At 39.1% G+C, this 9,946-nt stretch overlaps 1 pseudogene; it reads right to left on the reverse strand.

Moving 5' to 3' along the window:
* Positions 1 to 276: 276 nt before the first annotated feature.
* On the reverse strand, positions 277 to 6,601 carry LOC109891891 (interferon a3-like; annotated as a pseudogene).
* Between the last annotated feature and the right edge of the window lie 3,345 nt (positions 6,602 to 9,946).

Genomic DNA, 9,946 nt, shown 5'->3' on the forward strand with positions numbered 1-9,946 from the left:
ATTTATGTAGTGCTCTCGTTTAAGGAACAATAATAAAAGTGCGCCTGTTCATTATACTCTGCTCTCCTGCACCTGACTTCGCCTCCAATACACCATTGCCATTTAGATTTGTGTGTATTGTTGTGTATTGTTAGATATTACTTCAATGGTAGAGCTAGTACCACAATCATTCCACTACACCCATTAAAACATCTGCTAAATATGTTTGTGATAAATTATAATTTATTTGATTAAAAAAGATTATCGTTGTAAGAAATTATGAAGTTAAGTTTGAAAAAATTTGTAAAATAATTTATTTCATTGTAAAATATTTCATTATTACAAAAACAAACATTTCCTATAAGGTGGCAATAATAAATACAGTATGGAATGGCCTTCATAAATACAAAAATGAATGTACGAAAACATTATTACATGAGGCTATGTATAGCCTAAATCAAATACACGAGTATTCAGTATGAAAAAGGATTTACTCCACAGAGTTGTGAATACATTACTACACTATAAATAAATATGTTTAAAACAAATAAATAGGTATATCAATAAATCATATCTACACAAGACAAACATAACGCTCATTGGCTACTTAATGTTGTGTCTAGTCTTTGTAGGTGTGCCAGCGCACCACTGTCCTTATGTCTTCCCAGCCGCTTGCGCTGTAATCCTGCATAAATGAAATACACTTGTGTCATGACGTTGGCCTCTTTGGGTATAGCAACAAAAATTCCAGCCGTACTATCCTGCCCTTTAAGACATCATCATATCACTGTAAAACATTGTGATTCGGATAGTTATTCATTCTATCAAGTACACATTTATTGGATATCATGCAACATAATTATAACTCATCCAGGTATGTGAGTTGATGTTACCTCTGCATCTATTATTATCTTTCCACTGTAGAGACTGAAGAGTAACAGCACGGTTAGCGATTGAACTAACATTCAGAATGTGGAGTTTTAATTATGTTGTATTTCACAAGAATTAGGTTTTGTTGGAAGAGCTCGCTGGCTAGTTGAAACGCAAGTCTCAGTGTCCAACCCTTTCCCCCCTCCTGTAATCACAATAACACCCTGTGTAACCATGCAATTGAACTCGACTAACACATTAATTGTAGACACTCATGATCTCCTGAGCATCACCTCTTTTGAAAGCGTTGGACGTTGGACCATTATAATTTCTGCCTCTGGGATACAGCCTCTTGGTCTCCTCTCCTATACCACACACAAAAAAACATATCTCGATAAAACAACTAAATATATTAATGAATCAAGCTCCAATAATCAATTTTCAACTATAATAAATAAATTGTGATATCACATGCATGCTACAGCCTATATTCAGAGCCATATTTCTAAATATGTCTCTGCCTATATGGTAAATTTGTTACAGGTTAAAGAAATTGACCAACCATGGAAAGATCATTGAGGGTCTGGCGAGTTTGAGAAAGATAATGCATTTACTCTTTTTGGTCACTGCATTTAGCATACACAACCGGGTAAAGAACAATTACACACAGAACTCGACGAACACATGACAAGGAGCCACAATTTGTTATTTCTGTTAAGAGTGGCCATGTGTCTGGTGAGTTGATAAATCCCTGAACACTACTTCTAAACGGTCGGCTACCTACCCTACCTTCATAGCCTCCCTCGTTGATATGCCATGGATGAGGTAATATGTAAAACAAGGAACGTTCAAGTGGGGAAAGTGAAAGAGAATGGGAAATTCCATTCCTCCAGCTTGCATAGCGTTTGACGACATTTTGCCATCTTGTCTTCTGTGTGCAGATACACAGTGCCCTTCACGCAATGTATTCAACACAGTAGCCTATCTATTTTTTGTATATTAATTTTATATTTGTTGGGGTAGGCTTGATAGCCTACAGTATAAGCGTTTAAAGGCATACTTTTTTATATCCCCTCTCCCAAGGGATGGAACGAGTAACTATTTGATTTAGAGCTAGTTACAATGTAATGAAGGTGTTTTATTACAGTTTCTATAGGCCAAATAAAATGACATGAACAATGACTGCTAAATGCTCACTGCTAATATCCAGATTAAAGTCCTCTGTTATTTTGTATAACTGCACGTGGGACAGGGTCATGGCTAGAAGGGATCCAGCTATGGCTAAATTAACGTCAGATTCGACTTCGTAGCAGGTTAACCGAAAATACGCAGCAGATTAGGCTAATTAATGTACCAGGTTAGGATTATTAGGTTAAATTTAGGAAAAGAGTCATGGATATTCACGTACTCCAACTGTCCACCAGAGGGAAGCAATATTTAACATTTCAGTGTGAATCCCACTAAAGTGTAGAGCTCTAAATCAAAACATCACTTTGGACCTTTGTTTAATAAGAATTAATGACACAACACAAACATTGTGGAAAGTGGTAAAATATTTATAAAAACAACAACACATAATAACATATTAAGCAATAAGAAAAAATTATGATAATATTGTTTTATTCTTTTGGACATTATATTTAGAGATGCCCCCACCCTCACAGTAATCAACATGTAAAATACACTCAGCGGTGAGTTTATTAGGTACACCAATCCTGACTGCCATCAGCATGATGCAAAAGGAACCGGGATTCATCAGACAAAGCAACCCTTTTCCACTACTCAATTGTCCAGTTTTCGTGATTGCCTTCCCACTAGAGCCACTTCATGCTTTTAGCTGGTAGGAGTAGAACCCATTTTGGTCGTCTGTTGCAATAGCCCATCCATGACAAGGAGCCACAAATTGTTATTTATGAAATGCCGATCTGTACGCCACTGTTATACTGCGTCATTATGTGGTGGAAATGTAAAATTCATGATTTTACTGTGCTGTTTAATTAGACATACTATGCTGTTTTTACTTAGAGAATTGTCCATTGTTATATGTTAGTACTTTTCTGATACAGGCTAATCTTAAGTGACTTAGTCATAAGTCTGTGTCTACAGATAAGTGTCGTTTAGGTGCGACCGCAGTGTGTGACATACTGTTTTCACAATCTACAGGAATTTAGATGTCTGAAAACATACAGAAAGGAACAGACATCGGTGGCAACGTCAGCTATTTTAATCTGAATAAACGAGGTGAAATTGGAGGTGTAGGTTTCTGATTATGCAGATTTTATGTTAAGCCTTTATATTAGGTTACCATGTAACAATGAACTATCTGATCATGGCATTGATGGTTCAAGATTGTTGGCTAATCAACTAATTCATGATTATTTTCAAACTTGAGATGAATTTCACTGTATTTGTGCAGTCAGCTAATTACAAATTATGTTAAATGGGTCAACAGGTTTATTTCGGCAGCCTACAGTCGTGGTATGAAATAAATATATTACATCTGCTCATTTCTGGTGCATAGACTCGAGTAGAATTTGTAAGTTCTTGAATATCCACACGATTTCATTTTCGAACAACCTCCCAGGTACTGTTGTCCTGAAACGATGAAACCTCACGGTAATTTTGATTGAGTAAATGTAACAACGAAAAAGTGATTCAAATACAACCATTCAATATAGGCTTCTGTGTTATTTTAACCTTTTGCAATAGAAGTTGCTTCATTTTGCTCAAGTAGCGTTTTGTAGAACGACGTAGTGTCTCCATGAAAACGTTTCCGATGGTAGAGTTATCATCTGCATTCAACTGTGCGAAACAATTCAATGTAGTAGGTGGCATTGCCATACCAGGGAAGACATTTCAACTTGCATGCAAAAAATTATACTCATGCATTCAGATAAATTCGTTGTCTGCCGTAAAATTATATTTCCTAAGAAATCAATCACAGAGGCTGACGAGGTTTAGCAAATACAGTATCTTTCTCACTTGACCTAAAATGATAAATAATCTCTCTCTGTTGTGAAAAATAAATGAATGTAAATCAATGTGCTACACGATCATTCCATTAGAGGAGATTCTTTGGCTACTTTAAAAGTTACAGATTTAACCAACCTGTTGATAATGAGTGTCTTCAAATAACAAATTAATGTTGAATGTTGATGTACACGTTCTCTTGCAAGCACTGCTCCCGAAAAAGACCATCTAGGTATTTATCAGGCAAGATGTCACTTGTGTCCAGATTGAGAAAATAGAATACAGATTGAGAAATTAGCATACATTTCATGCTCAGACACAATCATCAATGGTTTAAGTCAGCCCACTCACCAAATACTGAAAAAGTTTGATGTTGTGCTTATGTATCCCATCATACATATGCAAAATGGAACACTGGTCATGCTGGTTATCATGATGGTTGGTTTTTAGCATCTAAATCTTGGTGGGGCAAACTACCCCAAAAATAATTGCACTATAACGGTGACAAATGATGCCCACAATTTGGTAGGGCCTACATAAAGCTGTCCCAACAGCAGACCTTTCTTTTTAGCACCTTGGAGTGAATCCTTACCGCTGCTACACCTGGCTATCAGCGGAGCCTTGTCTGGCAGGGAAACAGTCCATTCAGCCTCATTTACTGCCATAAAAAACATAGCTAACTTACTTAAACAAATTTTGATTTGACAAACAGTGATTTCAACTGATAATTGAGATGTACAAACTGAGGCAATCGATGATTTTGATGAAGACATTCATGAGCGAGGAAGGAGGGACATAGTCAATATAACTATTTGATCAGCACTTTTGAAATGTACAGTGACATAATTCAGATCATTGGCCGTTCTTACAGTATTCTCCCTGTACCCCAAGTCAGAACCGTAGGATAAAAAATGAGGGCATGTACAGCAGACATTGAAAGCTCTTACAATATTTGATGAGTACGTTTCTCTACAACAGGCTATAGGCTACATATCCACCACCACGTCAGAACAGTAGGCTAAGTTATTAGGGGGAAATGGACCAACTTATCAGGGTGAAACATATGGACTACTAACAGCTTACTACACAACATACACTTAGTATTACTTTCATAGCCAGAGTATACATATTGCCCTGGCATATTACATCATTTATGCAGCAGCATGCAAAACATTTTTGGACTCACCTTGTTGTGCTATGCTCACTTGAACAGGAAGGAGGTGCTGCAGTCCATCTTTTGGGCACATCTTGTCATCAAACTTTGGCATCAAAGTCTGGCATTCTCTGGATTTATGGTGATTTATGGTGCTTCCAAGACAACTGGGAACTCAAGAAAAAACAACTGGTCGAACTCTAAAGATCCCGACTTGGAATTCCGAGTTGTATGACGGTTCAAAATGTATCTTCCTTGTCGGAGCTCTTTTTTTTCTCCAGAATTCCTAGTTGTTTGAACTCACTGAAGTCTGAGATTTCCCAGTTCCGAGTTTCCAGTTGTTTTGAACATGGCAAAAGTCATGCTGGATTGACAGCAAGGCCAATGTATTCAACTTTTTCTGGCCTTTGGTGTTGAAAGTTTATCCTTTTAATTTTGGAATAAGACCCTTAAACTCAGATTTGGACCACACACGAGTCTACTGAATAGCAGGGTAGTTATTTGAAATTAGCCCTGGATTCCTTCTCAACCTCTCATTGTTGAATTTGCAATTTCCAACTTGTTGTGTAATGTTCACGTCTAATGGCCGTTTTGCACTTATACGTTTTATCTATAGTATCTCTTCATATGACAAGGCTTGAAAAGGATTTGACAGTAGATTGTCAACGTGAGTCATGATGATGACTGCTTGTCTAGCTTGCGAGCTACGATTTTGAAAGTTGGATGTTGACTTGATCAGTCCAATCAAAGCCGCGGTAGATACAGTGGGGTGAACAAGTATTTGATACACAGCCGATTTTGCAGGTATAAGTATTTGATCACCTACCAACCAGTAAGAATTCCGGCTCTCACAGACCTGTTAGTTTTTCTTTAAGAAGCTCTAAATAAGCAATAAAATGCAAATGAATTACTTAAAATTCATACAATGTGATTTCTGGATTTCTGTTTTAGATTCCGTCTCTCACATTTGATGTGTACCTATGATAAAAATTACAGACCTCTACATGCTTTGTAAGTAGGAAAACCTGCCAAATCGTCAGTGTATCAAATACTAGTTCTCCCCACTGTATTTCCCCAGAACCCACTTTTTCTTTAAAGAAACTGAATCATGTTAGTAACAACTGGGGTTGGAGCAAAAACTTACATGAGGATAACACACCATGAACGGTGAGGGTAAAACAACATCCAACCCTGTTCCTGGAGAACTACCTTCCTGTAGGTTTTCACTCCAACCCTAATCTATCACACCTAATTAATTAGGTGGTTGATAAACGGAATCAGGTTAGTTACAACTCGGGTTGGAGCGAAAACATACAGGAAGGTAACTCTCTGTGAAATGGTTTGGAGAACCCTGACCTAAACAGGGGTTATACTTTAAATAGACCCGTTACTTACACAGGAATGAAGGTTTTCAAATTGGCGTTCTAGAATGTTGAGGAAATCGTCCAGGTTTTTCTTGTCCCAGGTGACAGACTTCATATTCCCATCAAACAGTTTTGTGATTTTATAGATGGAATCTGACTTTGTCCTCAACATACACAGGAAGATATAAATAGAAGATTAGAAACAGTATAGGCTTCCGTTATGGCATCAATATAACATTGGGTCAAGAACGCAATACCAAAGCATATCAGAACATGATTAGTAAAGATTCTAGCCTTTACCTCGGCATCATCTATGGGTCTGTAAAGTGATGTTGGGGAAAAGACTGGGGCATTCTGCTTTGTGATATCTCCTCCATGGAAAACAATCAATATAGTATGTTGAGTCACGTGTCAAATATCCTTCCTGTTTGGCCCTGTCCGGGGGTATCATCGGATGGGGCCACAGTGTCTCCTGACCCCTCCTGTCTCAGCCTCCAGTATTTATGCTGCAGTAGTTCATGTGTCGGGGGGCTAGGGTCAGTTTGTTATATCTATATCATGTCTTATCTGGTGTCCTGTGTGAATTTAAGTATGCTCTCTCTTATTCTCTCTTTCTTTCTCTCTCTCGGAGGACCTGAGCCCTAGGACCATGCCTCAGGACTACCTGGCATGATAACTCCTTGCTGTCCCCAGTCCACCTGGCCGTGCTGTTGCTCCAGTTTCAACTGTTCTGCCTGCGGCTATGGAATCCTGACCTGTTCACCGGATGTGCTACCTGTCCAAGACCTGCTGTTTTTAACTCTAAAGACAGCAGGAGTGGTAGAGATACCCTTAATAATCGGCTATGAAAAGCCAACGGACATTTACTCCTGAGGTGCTGACTTGCTGCACCCTCGACAACTACTGTGATTATTATTATTTGACCATGGTGGTCATTTATGAACATCTTGGCCATGATCTGTTATAATCTCCACCCAGCACAGCCAGAAGAAGACTGCCCCCCCCCCCCCCCCCCCCCCCCCCCCCTCATAGCCTGGTTCCTCTCTAGGTTTCTTCCTAGGTTTTGGCCTTTCTAGGGAGTTTTTCCTAGCCACAGTGCTTCTACACCTGCATTGCTTGCTATTTGGGGTTTTAGGCTGGGTTTCTGTACAGCACATTGAGATATCAGCTGATGTACGAAGGGCTATATAAATAAATTTGTTTCGATTTGATTTGATCTCGCTGTCATTATAGCCTTAGCGCCCTTTTACTATGTATATTCAAATATAGGCCTACCGTTTTCTAACACAGATGCTAAACATGAAACGTATGACTATTTTACTTGGTTGGTTGTTTTGCTGTCCTTAATACATGCATTCAGTCTCCTCTTACAATGTGCTGATAACTCACCATCTGGTCCAGCAGGGAAAGGTATTCTGCGCTCAAGTGACCGTAGTGGTGTCGGATCCAGTCACAGCAATGACACACGCTCTGCATACTGCAAATAATAAGAAAAATACAAGTCCAACTCTGCATTGTATACATTGTAAATAGCAGTTTGTTTCGCTATTAGTGTTCCAGATAAGTTTGAACATCTTGGCTGTGTTAAGTAGTTTAATGTGGAATTTGGAAAGGGAAAGCTGTATAGAGAATTTCCCCTGATCAACCTACCGGAGGCGGGAACTTTCATTTTCCAGACTAGCGCATGCAGCAATAAGAATTCCATGCCCGCTCCGTGTCCTGGACGAAAAAAATCCAAGTAAATCTATACACATTCTCCTTGAAATCAGCTTTAAATTATAGTTGAACCACAAAATAAGATTATTCAATTTAGATATCGGCTAGACTATTACTATAGCGAGAATAGGCTATTCGCGAGCTTTGCTTTCAACTGCTAATAACTTCGCTTGAACCAAAAACAAAAAGTCTAACAAAATCGTCGAAGTCGAAATTAAACCGAAACTTCTTAAGAAATGTAACCACATAAGACATTCATTTAGTGGGTTTCGTTCAAAGTTAGTCCGAAACATTATTCCGTAGTCCTCTGCTGTTGCGCTACAAATGAAAAGGGAATGGGAGACGTCGGCGTCAATACCCACATCTCTCAACTTTCATTTTCACAACGACGTCACCAACTTTCACCCTACTGTTGACTGCTGGTGATGCAACGTTGACAAGCAACGACAACATGATTTGTTGGAACTTTCTATTTGTCGTTTTTATTACAAGGGGAAATGAAAAATAACATGTGACAATAGTTCCTTGGTATAGGCTACGATATCAGGGATATTTTCCCAACAGAGTCAATCGTTTTGACAGGGCTATTCTACTGTTGTGTGTGTGTGTGTGTGTGTGTGTGTGTGTGTGTGTGTGTGTGTGTGTGTGTGTGTGTGTGTGTGTGTGTGTGTGTGTGTGTGTGTGTGTGTGTGTGTGTGTGTGTGTGTGTGTGTGTGTGTGTGTGTGTGTGTGTGTGTCATAGTGCTGTGCACGTTTTTGATTATACAAGGTTCATTTATCCCTTTTTCTATATAATATTGGGATTCATTCATAAAATACAAAGCCTGTTCAACTGCAAAGATCATGTACTGTAGAGATGTGGTCACCAAAACTGTCTGTACGGTCCTGGAGACCAGCAGGAGCATGTGCAGGCTTTTGTTCCAACCCAGTTCGAACACACCTGTTCCATCAGGGTCTTGATAAAATGTCATAGGTGTTTTCATATTGAAATTCCATGTTATAGGCTAACATTTCAGATGTAGCCTAATTATTCTGCTGCATTTATTCACTCCAACTCTGAGATGCTTTATAAATACGGGCCTTGGTGTTATTCGTTATAGCCTTAATAGGACCAGCCATGAGGAAACATAATAGTGACACATGAAACGTGATACCAAAGAGTCAGAGAGCTATATTTCCCATCACATGTTTCATGCATTTATTGCCTGTAGTTTTACAAATTTAAGTTTAGCGGTTTGGTTAATTGGAATACTAGTAAGCAGGACAATAACAGTAGCAACAGGGCTGCGGCCACAACACAGAACCTCTGATAGAATCTCTGACCGTGTGGCGACGTCCAATGTGCTGAAGTGGCTGACGTCTTCATGCGTTTTAGTGCTAGTAGTGATACCTGTTAATGGTGCTGAAACTTCTTCTTATGTCCCATGACACGTCTGCGGTGGACGCATTTTGGGGTTTTCCCAGCTGTTTTACACAAGTTGTGTGATATCATCAGTTTCACCTGAGTCTTCTCTCCAGTAATCATAGACACCTTTGGCTGACGTATCGAATTGGGAATATGTAGTTTTGAGAGCGTTTGCATACTGGGAAGACGTCGCCAAGACATCACGATAGAATGTTGATGTCTAGCCGACATATCAACGATGTAGAACTGTAGAATTTAGAATGTTTAAGACGTCAATGAGCAAACAATGTCGAAACTGCATCTTCCCAATGTGTACAGGATGCATCGTGCCTACCCACTAAGCACGGTGTTGTCTGGACAGGCCTTCTTTATTTGGTCAGATTTTGGTTTGATTTTTAATTTCATTGTCCATGGATAAATTTGGACAGCACAGTACAGTAGAGAACAGCAGAGTACAATTCATTACAGTGGAGTGTAGTACAGTCCAGT

This window comes from Oncorhynchus kisutch, linkage group LG6 (genome assembly GCF_002021735.2).
Source record: "Oncorhynchus kisutch isolate 150728-3 linkage group LG6, Okis_V2, whole genome shotgun sequence".
Lineage (NCBI taxonomy): Eukaryota > Metazoa > Chordata > Actinopteri > Salmoniformes > Salmonidae > Oncorhynchus > Oncorhynchus kisutch.